Below are 18,186 nucleotides of genomic sequence, written 5' to 3'. Positions count from 1 at the left end.
ATCAATATCTGCTGCTGGTCTGCTGTTGGTTCCATCCTATCATCTCAGTACTACGAGTGCTCGGGCCTTCAATTGTTGTGCACCCAGACTGTGGACCTCTATCCCATTGTATATTCATCAGGACTCTATATCATTATACACTAGTGGACACAATTGTTGGTACCCCTTGGTTAATGAAAGAAAAACCCACAATGGTCACAGAAATAACTTGAACCTGACAAAAGTAATAATAAATTAAAAGGCTATGAAAATGATCAAATGAAAATCTGACATTGATTTTGAACCATGCTTCATTATTAAAAAAAAATAAACTAATGAAACAGGCCTGGACAGAAATGATGGTACCCTAAACTTAATATTTTGTTGCACAACCTTTTGAGGCAATCACTGCAATCAAACGATTCCTGTAACCATTCTTGGGTGTTTTTAGCTGTGTGTTTTGGGTCATTATTCTGTTGCAAGTCCCATGACCTACAACTAAGACCCAGCTTTCTGACACTGGGCAGCACATTTCTCTCTAGAATCCCTTGATAGTCTTGAGATTTCATTGTACCCTGCACAGATTAAAGACACCCTGTGCCAGCTGCAGCAAAGCAGTCCCAGAACATAACAGAGCCTCCTCCATGTTTCACAGTAGTGACAGTGTTCTTTTCTTGATATGATTCATTTTTCCGTCTGTAAACATAGAGCTGATGTGCCTTGGCAAAAAGTTCCAATTTCTGTCTCATCTGTCCAAAGGACATTCTCCCAGAAGCTTTGGGGCTTGTCAACATGTAGTTTGGCTAATTCCAGTCTGGCTTTTTTATGATTTGTTTTCAACAGTAGTGTCCTTCTTGGTCGTCTCACATGAAGTCCACTTTAGCTTAAACAATGACGGATGGTGCGATTTGATACAGATGTAAGTGGACACACCTTGATTTAACATGTCCCTTTGGTCACATTATTTTCAAGGGTATCATCATTTTTGTCCAGGCCTGTTTAATGAGTTTACTTTTTTAAATAATTCTGTTGAAGCATGGTTCAAAATCAATGTCAGATTTTCATTTGTTCATTTTCATAGAATTATTATTTATTATTACTTTCATGAGATTTAAGTGATTCAAAAACCATAGTGGGTTTTTCTTTCATTAATCGTCCACGTGTGTATGTGTCAGACCACTTACAGTACTTCAGATCAAATTATAATAGAACATAATAAGAATATAATAAGAACTTTGACAATGTGTATAGGGATATGACTTAAGCAAATACATATGAAACTTCAGAAAATAAAATTTAAAATGTCCAAATTCCAACCATTTAGTCCATCGACCTTTCCCTAAAATGTTTTCCCTAAACATTGAGCAAAAACAAAACAAAACACCCATATTATGTGGAACTGTAGTCACAGGAACATCAAGCTGCTTGAAGATGGTCTTATAACCTTTACCTTTAACATGCTTGTCTATAATTTTCTTTCTAATCTCCTGAGACAACTCTTTCCTTCGTGTCCTCTGGTCCATGTTGAGTGTGGTACACACCATGTCACCAAACAGCACAGTGACTACTTTTAGCCCTATATATAGGCCCACTGACTGATTACAAGATTGTAGACACCCGTAATGCTAATTAGTGGACACACCTTGATTTAACATGTCCCTTTGGTCACATTATTTTCAGGGGTATCATCATTTTTGTCCAGGCCTGTTTAATGAGTTTACTTTTTTAAATAATTCTGTTGAAGCATGGTTCAAAATCAATGTCAGATTTTCATTTGTAATTAATTTGATAACATGTGTAATTAAGTATCTATGAATTATTTAGTAATTCATATTTATTCAGTATTAATGATTCGTTTAGCATCTGCTAATTATTCAGTAAGTAAAATGAAATTTAAAAGCACTAATTATTCCGTACCTCATAATTATGAAATAAGTACTAATTATTCAGAGTCTACTATGAAACTAATATGTAACTTTTTATTAAAACTGACAATCCTTACCAACTGACTGTGGGTCCCCAAAAACTTCAACCTCACAGAGAATCAGGATCCGATTCTTTCCAGTTATGATCGCATTGATGAGACTCCTTGATTGACGTGAAAGGATTGAGATGAAATCACTCCAACCCTAAAGAAAACAACACAACTTCCATCAAGAATTACAGAGAGCAGTGAGGCAGACACCATGACAACACCAACAGGGAGTTGCCAAGGTGAAGACCGGATTGTGTTGGTCCAGTCTTAGTAAGGGGGAGCCAAACCGGAAGCTCCTGGGGCAGGTGCTGATGGCAGGAGGATCAGGTGGAATATAATAGAGGGAGGTTACAAAGGGCTGCAACTGAAAGGAGGTAATATCATAGGAGAGGCTGGAGTGGCCAAGAGGGAGACAGAGCTCAGCCAAAGCACACAGTCTAGCAATGTGCTGAACTTGCTGAAGTCAGGAGGGGGTGCCATTATTACATTTTATTAGTCTGCTCTTTCATACATACAGTACATTAGAGTTTCGTCTTTTGATGACGTCAGTCCTTGATAAGTTTCTGCAACTTCCCTTCTCGCTTACACAATGATTTATACCCTCACTATATGAAAGATTTAACTTAAAATCAACTAAGGGTCTGTAGACATTAGTCCTTGAAATTGAATGAATTCCTTGTGGATTTTCAACCCTCTGATGATATTTGGTGCCTGTTTAGTACATTATTGTAATGTCTCTCCCTCTGCTGGCCTCAGTGGGGCACATGCACAGGTCATGTGCTTCATTTTGCAGCAAAGCTCCGCCCTTCACCTGAGGCTCCAACTCTTCTCTTAAGTACCTCAGTTTTGAGTGTTGTTTGTGAAGTCACTGTTATCAATCTCTGAGGCAGTGGAAGTGGTGGCGGCATCGGCGGCCTTGTTGGTTATTCTGGTTTTGACCCTCTGCCTTGTTCTCTGAATACCTGGATTATGGATTTACCTGTGTTGTATCTGCCTGCCTGTTAAATTACCTCTGCCTGCCCTGATAATGAGTATTGCTGTAGCCCTAATACTGTCTCACTGCACATGTAACCCGCCTCAACCCATATGTTCTAATTATAATGCCCCAGTAAATATCTTTTTTTTTATGTTTTTTTACCAATGTAAACTGTCTGACATATATATTTCTTAGTTTGCCCCAATTACCTTTCTGTGAAATGTTTATTTTAGGTTATGGTGACGCCTCTTTGTATTGAATCCCACAGATCAATTAAACATTTATGATGGTCAGCTACATTTGATTGTTTTTGTAATACACTACATATCAATATTTGACAAACAACAGTTAACTTGCCAGGCACTGTTTGCTTGGCCAACGTGTTTGAAAGGTTACTGAACAAAACAAAAGTGGCTAGTTGTAACAATTCACACTGTTCAGGATAAGTGCAGGCTTTACTGAACCTCAAATCAGGTACCTCTGGCACTTGTACTGTGTTTATTAGCACCTTGGTATAAGTAACTTCTAAAACACGTTAGCCTACCAAACTTGTTGGTACAGTTTCTTGTTGGTTGTCAAAAATTCATATGACAGAGGTCAAACGTTTTCTTTAAGTCTTCACAAGGTTGGCACACACTGTTGCTGGTATGTTGGCCCATTCCTCCAAGCAGATCTCCTCTAGAGCAGTGATGTTTTGGGGCTGTTGGCAGGCAACACAGACTTTCAACTCCCTCCAAAGGTTTTCTATGGGGTTGAGATCCTGGCTATAGATGCTTTGACATCAACCGTGGCAAAAGAGACCTGTGGATGAGATTTTAGGACTTATCTTGTGGTCTGCTGTTGGGCTGAACTTGCAAGGACGGCCTGACCTGGCCATGATGGTCAGTTGTCCCACTTGTAAATGACTTACCGGACAGTGGAACGACTGATTGATAATTGTGATGAGTTCTTTTCAAACTCATATCAAACAAAGATCCGTATACAATGTATGTCAATGAATCCTTTGCTGCTTCAACCACATTTTTAAAGGATGTTTCAAATGGGGAATACCTGCTGACAACACCTAATGCTGGAATGATTATTGGTTTCAACAGTATGAAGTAAATAAGGACTTTTGAGGGTAAAAGTCTGAGACTAGAGCTTTTATTTTGATATTACTGTTAAATTCAACAGTTTTAGACTCAAAATTAATTTCTCTTAGGGTTTGTTGAGGTTCCTCAGATCAGAGGAGCTCCATACACCTCCACCTCACACAGTGTGAGATACTCCTTCCTTCCTGGGATCACGACATTGATGTACCGCCCTTCCATCCTGTTACACTGAAAGGACATGACAGGGTTCTGCTTATCGATGGAGGAGATCACTGCACACCTGATGAGGCAGAACATGAAACTTGATTGTTACCAACAGGATCTTCTGTTTATAAAGACAGTAGTTTAAAAAGTGTAAAATCTGAGGATGATTTATCTCGGGTTGTTGTTGCCGTTGTTCTCCAGACTGTCTCCGATTCTGATTTCAGCTCCAGTCAGCCTTTCGGGAACAGTATCGTGTCTGTTGGCGACAATGATGGAAAACACTTTGTGTCGTTTCAGAAGATCCAGTCTCCACCAGGGGCTGAGGTCGTCGTAGGTGTGTGTGCAGGAACCATGACCATACGCACCATCTCTGTTTCCATCAATGGCATTAGATGGAAAACCAGTACCATAAAGCCTGGACTGTGTAGCTCTTCCCTTCAGTGCTACGTTCTCTCCTGCACAGGAAACAACAGCAGTGGTGAAGAATAAACAGGATTAGGTCTTATGTGGACTTCCTAGAAAGTTTTACTCCTGGGCCACTTTATCAGAAACCTCTTTGGTGTAGCTCCACCTGTAGCCCAACTTTTGATGGACAGTTTGTTAGCCTCTAGCCCTTACCTAAGTAGTAGGAGTTAGACTAGGAGATAAACTTAGCCCTGGACACTTCTATCATATTTACTTGTACTGTGGCATATTAAAATGAATAAAATCCAGGTTGTCAAATTTTGATGGAGTTTGTACAAACATTATTATACAAGTATGGATGGATAGGCACTCTTAAACAACACTGCCTTATATATTTTCTCACCATCTGGAGTGGGATAACCGTAGACCTCAACCTCACAGAGAGTCAGAGGCCGGTTATTTCCAGGGATGACCACGTTAACATAACGACCTGAGAATCCTTTCTCAAACTTGAAGGTCATGGAATTTTCTTCTGGGATGGTGCCACCCCAGCACTAAAGAGAAAAGACAACACAGTACATATGTACACATTTTTACTACACTCTTGGCAATAATGGTTTTAAATAGTACTGAAAAGCACTTTTATTTTGGAACACTTTTTTTAAAAAGGTTCTATAAGAATTTATCAACAAGGAGTTATTGCACATGAATTTGTCCCCAATAAAAATCAACTAAAATTAATTCCTTAAAGGAAAGATGAGTATTAAGGAAACAATATGCAATAGCCTAGAAATGACTAACGCTTGTAGACTTGAGAAAAGAGGTCTTAACAGTCAGGAAGGGTTGTATTTATCTGAAGTTGTCAAGTACCAACATGTACTATTTGGTAGTAGACTTTATGTAATGGTAAAATGAAGCTGGTCATCAAGAATTACTCCAGATGTCATGGTTGTGAGCTTGGATGCAGAGACAGATGTAAGAACAAGTACACTCTCACCGAGGATTGCTGTTCCCATTGTCCAGAAACAGTTTCCGATGTGTATCTCAGCTCTGTTGATCCTCTCTGGTGCAGAGTCTCCTCTGTTAGTGATGGTGATAGAGGTCACTGTGTACTCGTCCAGCAGGTCCACTCTCCACCAGGGGTTTTTCTGCCACTCAGTGGTGGTGCAAGAGCCATGGTTGTAGTTTGAATCAGTGTTTCCATCTATAGCGTTGTAGGCACCGTATGGCGCCCAGGGGTTATTAACCAGGGTGGACTGAGTGGCTTTTCCATAAAGTGCAAGGTTTTTTGGCTGTGCAGTCCAGATTTGTTCTGTAAAATATAAAGAAATTAAGTAATTAGAGGTAGGTACTTATTTAGTGGGGTGGGAGGGCTGGGGAACTGAAGAGAGATTCATCAGGGAGCCATACAAACAAGAACCTACAAAACATATATGTAAGGGCAATGCATACCTTTCGTGGCTGCCAATTCAGGGAAAGCACTGATGGTTACCATCCCCAGCAGGTAGAACATGAGGCATCCCATTTTTCTGAAAAACAGCAAGTAAGAAGCCGCTTGTTGATGAGTCCAGTCCTCCAAGGTACAATTCACGTTTGTGTGAATAACCAGAGTGAAAATGTTTGAGACGGATCAGACCTTATACACATTTTTAACAGGATGTTTAACACCTTTTTATCACAGTCCGGACTGGGGTCACATGCTTTGCCCTGGGTCAAGACTTCCAGCAAATGCAAGAGAACGGGGAAGAAAGGACGATGACCCCCCTCCCTCCCCAAAACGTCCTCCATTGCTGACCGCTCAGCACGGGAAGTAAGGGTGAGTTTTGACATCATTCGGCGCGCTCAGATGGCTGGGAGGCGAAGGCCCAGCGGGGCCTGCTGGTGAACAGCCACACATAGCTATGTTACATCTTTAGCTCCGCTCTGCAGGGAATTCTCCTGAAATGCAAATTCCTTTTGATTGATTTTGGCTCAGCTTAATCTCTGTCATCATATGACGGTCTCAAATATTTACTTCACTGTGTCTTTCTGTCATTCCTGTAATCAACAGCTCAAGCAGTAGGTGAACATGACACTAGCACTCTAGTGCTGAACCCAAAGATGACGATCTGAAAATCCATGTAAAACCTTGCATTTAATAACTGTAGATCCCCCCATTAGCAGCAGCACATCGCCAGCCTTGTCCAACATTGATACGGTATTGTTAGCATCGCTACTACAGTTTTAGCGCTGCTAATACACTTCCTGCCACCCTGGCCCCTGCATCCCTACCGCAGCGTTAGTCACAAGCTATGTTAATGAGATCCTGGGCCTTTCCCATCTAAACACTAGTAAATATGAGGTCTACATCTTAATGCTCTGAGGTTAAGGCTTGAGTCCTTTACCAGGGAGGGTCACAGGAAATGCTAGAGGAAACATAATATTATTTTATACCACTTTTCACTAAGAAAAGCAGATATTTTGGTCCCAAACTTCTAATTGTTGAAATGCCTCTGACCATTCTATGCAGTTCATGGTGTCCCGGAAGAACTACCTGGTAAAAATGTGCAAGATAAATTTGATTAACCAGAGTGAGAATGTTCATGACAGACATTATACAAATTTTTAACAGGATGTTTAACACTTTCTTATCTCAGTAACATCTACTGCTCAGCTCTGCAGGGAATTCTTAAGACATTCCCCTAAAATGCAAATTTCTTAAGATTGATTTAGGCTCAGCGTATTATCTGTTATCATCTGATGGTCTCAAACATTTACTCTACTGTGTCTTTCCTGTCATTCCTGTAATCAGTAGTCCAAGCTGTTGGTGAACACAAAACTAGCACTAGTGAAACCCAGAGCTGAAGATCTGAAAGTGTAAACCCTTGAATTTAATAACTTGTAGATCCCCCATTAGCGGCAGCACTTCCACAAAACATTTCCAATTGCTGAAAATAAGATCTGTAGAATGATCAGGAGGTATTTTGGACAATTCCTGCAGACGTATTTCAGTTAATCAATATTTCTCTTCAGGGTGCTAGGCCCTCGTTCTTGTGCTCCCCTCTGGGGCGATCCCGAGCCGCCGCCCACAGGCCAAAATAAGGACCTCACTTCCGACCTCACTTCCTAGTTGTTTGTGTTTATCACTGTTCATATGTGTTCATCAGTTGCACCTGGGACTGGGAGCATTTTAAGGAGCTCTGCGACTGCTACTTCTTGCCGTGAATTGAATCTCCAGGAATCTCTGTGACTCTCCGTTGGACCTCCGTTGGTGGTGTGCTCAGGTTGGTAAGTGATCCCTTCATAGTTTAGAGTTATCATAGTCTGATTTGAGAGGCAAGTGTTACGTTCGCTTCCTGCTCATGCTCCTAGGTGACCCCAGCTTGAGGCAGTCACTACATACTCAGGTTTGGTTGGCCTCGTTATCTAGTTAGGCAGATGGCCCTCCAGCTACCCCTGTGTGTTCACAGAGCACGGCTCTGGATCTAGTTTCTAGTTAATCCTGTTTTTGTTGTACTCCTCCTTAGTTTACCCCCTCGTTATATCCCGCTCAAGATATATCCTTGTTATATGAAACATGTATTTATCTAGAATTCCCACAACCTACACTAGCATGATTCATGTGCTTTAAGGAGCCAGAGGTCTAGATGGCTCACTGAATTGTCACATTGCAGGAGTACAATTCACAACCCAGCATTGAGCTGAGAGACTTTACAGTAATATTGATGTGCTCTCCTGCCATGTATATAAATAAGAGACACACTGCATGGTCCTGAGAAACTTCTAAAAAAGTATTGACCCTTACCCTCACAGATGGTGTAAAGAAACTGAAAGACAAAAATGCTGCTCTCTCTTTCAAAGTGGAAACTTTCAACTCACATATTGCCAAGGCAGAATTATGTGGAATTTCTTGTCATATTATAAAATGTATAATATGGACCGGTCCAAGGGTCTTGTAGATTGGGTGTGGAGGACTTTTAAAAAGGAAATTTTTGAAAAAGAAAAACAAAGAAAACAATTCAAGTGAATTTGTAATTTATTTTGGAAACTACCAAGGGCTCAGCTCACTGCCCTTAAGTCTATTCATTTCTGTGAACAAGCATTTCAGTTTCAGCCTTATTCTCAGCCTCTAGGCTGAGGGTGTTTTTTCGATAATCCTGTTTGATGTTTATTGTCTATCTTTGTTTGAGTACAGCATTTTGTGTGTCTCCTTTGTTTGCCATTCCTGACGTGAAAGACTGTGTAAGCCCAGTAAGAACAGACTTTATTTCAGAGCACGTCTGCATTGGCATCACATACATAGTTATCTAACCTACCTCCTGTTCAGACCCATACTTGACACATTACACTTATTGATACACATGTATTGTTACCCAATTCATGATTCCCAAACTACTACGGAAAAAAACTTGATAATGAGGTCTTTCTACTCGTGTGTTATAATCGTGAGGAAGCATCTGGTGAACTTTCAACAGCACATGCTGACATGTACAATATAGTTCCTCTTTTCATTAAGAGTTAGTCCCTGGTAGGTCCCAGCATCTTTCCCGCTTACTCAATAATCTCTTATTACACTACACATAGGAGAATTAAGAGAGCTGCTAAATGATTGCTCAAAACTCATGATTGGTTTCAAATCTCTGCAGACTGCAGCCTATCAGTCACGTCTGAGGTAATATGGCATACCTTGACATTCATAAATATCTCACCTACTTTGTGATGTGAAATGTTGATGCATTGGCTGCATTGGAGGCATTGGCTGTTTATCAGATAACCAGCAAGAATCAATACTTTAATAAAACAGCTACTGGTTCCTTTCAGCCTCGCACAAGGGTTCTGAGGTGTTCTAAGACAGCTGTGTGTTTAGACTGATTCTGTTGTAGAAAGGTCTAATACAGACAGAAAGGTCTAATACACACATTTTAATAATTATGTTATAGACAGTAAAGGAAGCTAAAGAAAGGAGAACAAAAAGATGGATGAATTATCTTTAAATTAATTAAAATACAATTGCATTTATACATTATTATTATTATTATTATTATATTAGTAGTAGTATTATTCTGTTTAACCCCTAAAATCAGAAACTTATTTTGCACTAAGGTGACCTGCGACTAAGACCAAGCTTTCTGACACTGGGCAGACTGGACATTTCTCTCTAGAATCCTGATACTAGTTAGCCTGTCGAGCTGATCCCCCTTCGACTGTATTAGCTAGCATGATACTAGTTAGCCAGTCGAGCTGATCCCCCTTCGACTGTATTAGCTAGCATGATACTAGTTAGCCTGTCGAGCTGATCCCCCTTCGACTGTATTAGCTATCACGCTACTAGTTAGCCAGTCGAGCTGATCCTCTTCGATTGTATTAGCTAGCATGCTACTAGTTAGCCAGTCGAGCTGATCCTCTTCGACTGTATTAGCTAGCATGATACTAGTTAGCCAGTCGAGCTGATCCCCCTTCGACTGTATTAGCTAGCATGATACTAGTTAGCCTGTCGAGCTGATCCCCCTTCGACTGTATTAGCTAGCATGATACTAGTCAGCCAGTCGAGCTGATCCTCTTCGACTACATTAGCTAGCATGATACTAGTTAGCCAGTCGAGCTGATCCTCTTCGACTGTATTAGCTAGCATGATACTAGTTAGCCAGTCGAGCTGATCCTCCTTCCATTGTATTAGCTAGCATGATACTAGTTAGCCAGTCGAGCTGATCCTCCTTCCATTGTATTAGCTATCATGCTACTAGTTAGCCAGTCGAGCTGATCCTCCTTCGACTGTATTAGCTAGCATGATACTAGTTAGCCTGTCGAGCTGATCCCCCTTCGACTGTATTAGCTAGCATGATACTAGTTAGCCTGTCGAGCTGATCCCCCTTCGACTGTATTAGCTAGCATGATACTAGTTAGCCAGTCGAGCTGATCCCCCTTCGACTGTATTAGCTAGCATGATACTAGTTAGCCTGTCGAGCTGATCCCCCTTCGACTGTATTAGCTAGCATGATACTAGTTAGCCAGTCGAGCTGATCCCCCTTCGACTGTATTAGCTATCACGCTACTAGTTAGCCAGTCGAGCTGATCCTCCTTCGACTGTATTAGCTAGCATGATACTAGTTAGCCAGTCGAGCTGATCCCCCTTCGACTGTATTAGCTAGCATGATACTAGTTAGCCTGTCGAGCTGATAGTCTTAAGATTTCATTGTATCCTGCACAGGTTCAAGACACCCTGTGCCAGATGCAGCAAAGCAGCCCCAGAACATAACAGAGTCAATATGTAGTTTGGCAAACTCCAGTCTGGCATTTTATGATTTGTTTTCAACAATGGTGTCCTCCTTGGTCGTCTCCCATGAAGTCCACTTTGGCTCACACAATGACAGATGGTGCGATCTGACTATGATGTTCCTTGAACTTGAAGTTCACCTTTAATCTCTTTAGAAGTTTTTCTGGGCTCTTTTGTTACCATGCGCATTGTTTCCATTCGTCTCTTTGATTTGTCATCAATTTTCCTCCTGCGGCCACATCCAGGGAGGTTGGCTACAGTCCCATGGATCTTAAATTTCTGAATAATATGTGCAACTGTAGTCACAGAAACATTTACAAAAAATGCCTTTCAATGAAAGATCTAACATTCATTTTAAAAAATGCCACAGATCAGAATTTTTCAGGTCTAAAGTTCTTAAAAGCTGTTTTTAAGTGTGTGTTTAATCTCCAAATATTCATAAGAATTTTACATTAAATATTTAGTTTGATTTTTTTCTCATGTTCTCAAGTGAAATGTGTAAAAAAAACATTGTTCATTAATATTTGCAGAAGATATAAATATGTGGCCCATAGAAGATGTGTTAACTTACTGAAACAGAAATCAAAAAGTAATTAAAGTCTCAGGCCATCATTATCGCACCCTCCCCTGGGGTGATCCCGGGTTGATGCTCACAAGCCCATATAAGGACTTCTGGATCTTTTGTGTTCATTTCGTGTTCATGTGTTGCACCTGGGACTGGGAGCATTTAAGGAACCTCTCTACAGAGTCACTGCCGTAAATTAAGTCTCCATGTGTCCGTGGCATGTTCCTGTTGGCTGGTATTCTCATCTGGTTCGAGTTATCTCCAAGTCTGGTTCTCAAGGCAAGCCTGTAACGTCACATCCAGCTCAAGTGTGTAGGTAGCTAGCCGCTGAGCCTGCATCTTTACTCTATTATGCAATGCTGCTTTTGGGGCAGGCCTTTTATTGAGTTACATGGGAGTGGTACTATTTTGGTGAAAATCATGCTTACTCAATCATAGTCTTAGCTTTTTATTGTTTTACTGTTTGTACTGCTCTACTGTCCTGTTGGTATGGGCTTTATCATGCTACTTTTAGCCAGTAGTATGCATAGTACTACTGCACTTGGGGCAGCAGGAAAAATAAACCAATGGCATATTGTTTCCAAATAGTGAGCATTAGTGTTTTGTATGAAAGGTAATGCTGCTCTTGGGGCAGAATAATTCACCCATTAATATAGTGATGCTATAAGGTTACTATTAGCATTTTATTTACAGGGTAATCTTGATCTTGGGGAAGAAGATTTGAGCCATACGTAAAATACTTCTATATAGTTAGAGTTAGTGTTCTGTTCACAGAGCAATGCTGCTCTTGGGGCAGATGATTTCAGCCATGAGCAACAAGCTTCAATACGGTTAGAAAAATGATTTTACATAGAGGGTGATGCTGCTCTCGGAGCAGGTGGATTGAACACAGACATGTTGACTCAAAATTCATGCCTGTTAAGGTTTGACGACCGAAAACTGAAAGAGAAATAAAACTGATCCTCAGATCAGAGGAGCTCCATACACCTCCACCTCACACAGTGTGAGATACTCCTTCTTTCCTGGAATCACAACGTTGACATACCGCCCTTCCATCCCGTTACACTGAAAGGTCATGATAAGGTTCTGCTTATCGATGGAGGAGATCACTGCACACCTGATGAGGCAGAACATGAAACTTGATTGTTACCAACAGGATCTTCTGTTTATAAAGACAGTAGTTTAAAAAGTGTCTCTGTAAAATCTGAGGATGCTTTACCTCGGGTTGTTGTTGCCGTTGTTCTCCAGACTGTCCCCGATTCTGATTTCAGCTCCAGTCAGCCTTTCAGGAATACTATCCTTTGTGTTGGCGACAGTGATGGAAAGCACTTTGTGTCGTGTTAGAAGATCCAGTCTCCACCAGGGGCTGAATTCATCCTTGGTGTGGGAGCAGGAACCATGACCATACACACCATCTCGGTTTCCATCAATGACACTCGATGGAAAACCAGTACTATAAAGACTGGACTGTGTAGCTCTTCCCTTCAGTGCTACATTCTCTCCTGCACAGAAAACAACATCAGTGAAGATGAAACATGCTAATTAAAAGGTAATTAGCTCCACCTGTAGCCCACCTGTTGATGTACAGTTTGTGTAAGTCACCCTCTAGCACTCCATGAAGGGTAAGTTTCTGATCACAGGTGATTCCAAAGGGTTCACTTACTTTTCTGCTGCAACTGTAGCTAACTAAGCAACAGCAGTCCTGTGGCCAGTAACAGGAGGACCTATATACTGTGTAGCAGCAGATGGGCTAAAGTCTATAACTATGCAAGTAGAATAGCTAATGGGTGATTCTGTTCATGTAGAGTTTACTAGAAACAAGATTCCAGTGACTAAAATATCAATCTGATTTTGGAAGTACGGCAAGCTACTGTGGACAGATCAGCACTCTTTCTACAACATTGTTAGATGTGATCAACACTGCCTGGGTTGTCTTCTCTTCTCACCATCTGGAGTAGGATACCCATACACCTCGACCTCACAGAGAGTCAGGAGACGGTTTTCTCCAGGGATGACCACGTTAACAATGAAAAATCACACATGTTGAGGAACATCTTCAGAAAAGTGCTTAGAAATAGGGTGCACATTTCGTCAAACATAAGTTACAATCTCTAAAGGTTCTCTCACCAGGAATTGCTGTTCCCGTTGTCCAGTAAGGAGTTTCCGATGTGTATCTCAGCTCCGTTGATCCTCTCTGGTACAGCATCTCCTCTGTTAGTGATGGTGATGGAGGTCACTGTGTACTCGTCCAGCAGGTCCACCCTCCACCAGGGATTGTTCTGCCACTCGGTGGTGGTGCAAGACCCGTGGTCATAGTGTGAATCAGTGTTTCCATCTATAGCATTGTAGGCATGACCATACGGTGCCCAGGGGTTATTAACCAGGGTGGACTGAGTGGCTTTTCCATAGAGAGCAAGATTTTTAGCTGGAATGAACAGAGCAGTGCAGATTTGGTCAGTTTTAAACAAACACAAAAGCGTCACTGAGTCATCTGTGAGTTCTGTGAAGGGTCAGGTCAGTTATTTCAGGTTATTCTTATCATACATTTCATTTTAATGCAGACTTTATTTTTGGATTGTGAATTCTTTAAATACTTTGTTGTTTTTCAGAAATATAACAGTTCTGTAAATCAATGCAATAAGAAAACACAAATTCACACAGATTATTTTGTTGCAGCATAGATCATGTTTCCATTAATGATAAAAATATGTGGTAAATTAGTGTTCAGTTTAGTTATTTTAGGTTATTCTCATAACGCTGATTTCTGTTATTTTTTAATGAGCATTGCTGTGATGTACGATGGCACATAGCCAGTAAGTGCTTTAAAAATCTAAAAAAGACTCAAAAATATTAGTAATGCTTAGAAATGGTGGAAGCTGAGAATAAACTTCCAATAGTTTAGTGACAAATTATATGTTGGAAATTGGTTAATTAAAGTACAGTTAAGTTCTGAGTAACTGTAGCATCAAGTGTGGTGGAACAGCTGTAAAGACAGGAGACCTGAAGAATCAGCATCAAGGACAGAACCATACATCCAGCATCTATACATAACATTTGAGGGGGCGTGGCTTTCTGAGACAGATGTGCAAAGAATTTTGGTAAGCGCTGTGTTTTGTCACTCTTGCCATGGGCCTTTGTACTTCCACATTTATCCAGACGTAGCATAGACCACAAATCTGTTCCTGGAATGTTATGAACTCACATTTCATGTAGTTACTTAACAAGCACTCAGTGTACAACACAAAGTACAAAGCATACTAATCAGAAAGAGCTCATAGATTACTTGGATTTATATCACTGATCATCTGAGGCCGGTTTTTCGAAAGGTTTCTGACCATTTATTTCATAATCCAATTCAACATTTATTCAGGGTTAAGTTGCATAAACTGGGTGCATCAAATATTTAAGCTGAATTCTGAATACCACTATCTTTTAATAAAAAATAAAAGTTTTTGAATTGAAGTAGATTCAAGCTTGACTGAAGTGTTAAGGACACATTTTGTACAGAAACTACTGTTTTATAAAACCATTATTTAATCTTACAATGGATAAAAAGGGTTTTTAACTTTGTTTACAGGTTGCATTAAAATGGAGTGAATTGAGCTTTAAAGTTAAGAGAATGTATCAATATACACAACATTTTAATCTAATCTTTTTTACAGTGTAACCAAAACAATTGATTTTTGATATTTGATAATTGCTGCCATTACTCAGCCACAGCACACTGTAAATAGAGTCTATGGAAATTCCTTACACATTTCAAAGGAACCTGGTTCTATGATTCACTGCTGAACTTCAAGACTTGCATGATTTAATCTGAATTCAGTTTAGATTGGATTCCTCCTCACACTGTGAGAGATCCTCGTTTCTCCTTGGAATCACAGTGTTGATATATCTAAATTCAGCCATGTTCAGCTCCTCCTCTGCTGCGTTCTCTCTTCACTGGCTTCCTGTAGCTGCTGCCCAGGTCATCAGATTCAAACCCCTGACTGGACCAGCCAGCACCTCCGTACTTGATGGCGATGGTCAAAAGCCGATCAGCACGAAGAGCATCTTCGAGTACGGCTCGACTCGACCCACCGTCCTTTAACATCCACGGAAGACGAGCGTCCAGACTTTTATCTGTCCTGCACCGAAGTGGTGGGATGAACTTCCCCTGGGTGTCCAAACAGCAGAGTCCAACGCTCGCTGTCTGAAACCCAGACTGAAGACCCTCCTCTTCTGAGAGTACTTGGGCGAATAGTAGAGTGGTCACTTTATTGACTTGTGAGTCTAAGATTAGAGGATCTTTGAATTATTAGTCTATTTAAACTAGCTGAGGTTTTTCTTGGGTAAATATCAAAGCACTATAATGCCTTAAGGCCTTAAATGTAAATATACCACCCTTTTTATCCTGTTACACTAAAGAACTTGTGTAACACTTTGGAGGTAGTAAACTTCCACCCTAACCCAGAGAGTAGAGAGCTTTATGGCGAGTAACAGGCTGTAAGGCATGAAGCACGCAGAGAGAATGCAAATCAGTGACTCGTCCTCACGTTGGCAATATTCCACTAGTTGGACTATTTAACCGTAATAAGCCTGGTATCATAGCATATCATTTACTTGTTCATTCATACATGGACTTGTAACGTCTCTCCTGCGTATTTTAAGAGAACACTTGAAGCTATATGACAATCTATAATAATAATAGTAATAATAGTATAAGATTATCTGTATTATTTAAGCTCTAAGAGTTTCTGACTAGAGAGCTTACAAACACCCTTTAAAGGCCAGGGTGGCAAAATATCTCTCTCACTTTAAAATGTATAATATACAAAATACCCATGCTTACCTACTCTTAATGTACCCCTAAACCTATTTCGTTTATATAAAGAATAGATACACATTCATAGAAGACGACTTGACACAAACTAGAACCGTCCAAAGCTCCTCAAAGCTTCTTACAGTAATACATGATAAATGACAGACGAGCTTGGTCAAGTGGTCAGCTACACACCGACACACGCTGCACTGGTCATTACATGTGTTTCGGACTGGAATGAACAGTGGCATGTCATTCCTTGAATTTGATTTTGACATCATGATATGAAGTAATACTTTATTGCAAAATTGGACATTAATAACCACCCAGTATGAAACCATACTCATAACAATGAGTCACAACCATAACCATAAAAAGTCTTACTCTGTTTATATTGTGCAATATGTACAATAAATGCTTGTATGTAAATGTATGTTTTATTACCTTTTATGGAAGTGGCGTCAATGAAACCAGTCACTGCAATGATCCCAAACATGTAAAATATGTAATGATCCATTTTTCTAAAAAAAAATAAAAAAAAATGAATACACATGAATGTCATTTTTGTCCAATATTTTAATTGTGCATAAATAAATGGACCTTATTATTATTATTATTATTATTATTATTATTATTGTTGTTGTTTTGTTACACTTTATATTTATAATATTTTTATTATAAATATTTATAATAATTGCCAAGTTTATAAAACTATTTTCAGGCACAAGTACTATGAACACATCAGAAATCTGAGACTCACCTTTAAGTGAAGCTGCAGAAGCTCTCAGAGAAGCCCACAGAGCATTGTTTGAGCCTGACGAATGAAACAAGCTTGTATTTATGGTCACAAAATGAGTTATAAAACTATTCTGTAATAAGTTCGATAACAGGAGGGGTCTTAGAACCGTGCATCTTTCCATTTTTTTACTTATCTTTTCTTCCTTGTTGCTGATAACTACTGATAATTACTGATTACCCATATTTCCTCATTGTAATAAACTGTGAACATGAAAGACTCTTTAGAGAGTTTATGAATGTTTTATAAATGAGATAAATGCACCAACAGCTATTTCTATACACATGCTCTTTATCCTGCAACAACAAGCAACAAGCAGCTTTAGGGTAACTTCCTTATCAAAGCAACACTGTTGTGCATAGTCCTACTTTCACATCTACCCCTTTTAAATGTCCCCTTCTATGCAGGCATTCCCGAAAGACCTCAGTTAAATGGAGCAGTTGCTCCTCTAGGACACTATAATGAGTTGAGTCATTACAAAAGAAACATCAGATGTTCTAATCAGTACATCAGCCAATGAATGCATGTGTCAACATTAATTGACTTTTTTTTTCTTTTAATACAGAAATTTCTTGAGAATTTGTCCCAAGACCAACTGTAATACTTTACATAGTCCATTCAACCTGAATTGAGCCCTTTCCTCATTTTCTTCTCTCCATATTAAGAGCACTCTGATAAGTTCAGTCTCACTACTACTGTACTACCAGTACAAATACTCCACTTTAAACATACTTTTGAAAGTTGAAAGTTGAAGTTTTCTTTGCCTAAATGTACTAAAAGTAGAAAAGTAAAAGTAATACTAAAAGTCTTCTTTACTGACTTCCTGTCAAGTAAAGTACAGATATGTGCATCCTATCTCAAATAAAATAATTCAGTTCTTAATAAAAATGTGTCTGCCAGTTCAGACCATGCCTTCAGTTTATAATGATTTGGTAGAAGACTGGAGACTGGACAGTTGGGCTGGAGGTGGATCCTGCTTGTGGTGGGAAACCGGCCACCCTCTCTGATCAGTGGAACCAGGATTGAGAGATGACAGAGTTAAAAAGGAGGTGACTGGGTGGTGGAGGGTTGCGCGGACTTTGTTATTGACACGTGAACAAGATAGAGATGGTATTTATCAGTATTTAGATAGGGAGGAGGG

General features: G+C 39.9%; 1 pseudogene; it reads right to left on the bottom strand.

The window, feature by feature from the left end:
* Nucleotides 1-4,147: 4,147 nt before the first annotated feature.
* The window catches only part of LOC140559478 (uncharacterized), a 33,378-nt pseudogene continuing 19,339 nt past the window's right edge, over nucleotides 4,148-18,186 (bottom strand).

Source organism: Salminus brasiliensis, chromosome 1 (assembly GCF_030463535.1).
Source record: "Salminus brasiliensis chromosome 1, fSalBra1.hap2, whole genome shotgun sequence".
Taxonomy (NCBI): Eukaryota; Metazoa; Chordata; class Actinopteri; order Characiformes; family Bryconidae; genus Salminus; species Salminus brasiliensis.
This window is presented reverse-complemented; position numbering and strand designations above follow the sequence as displayed.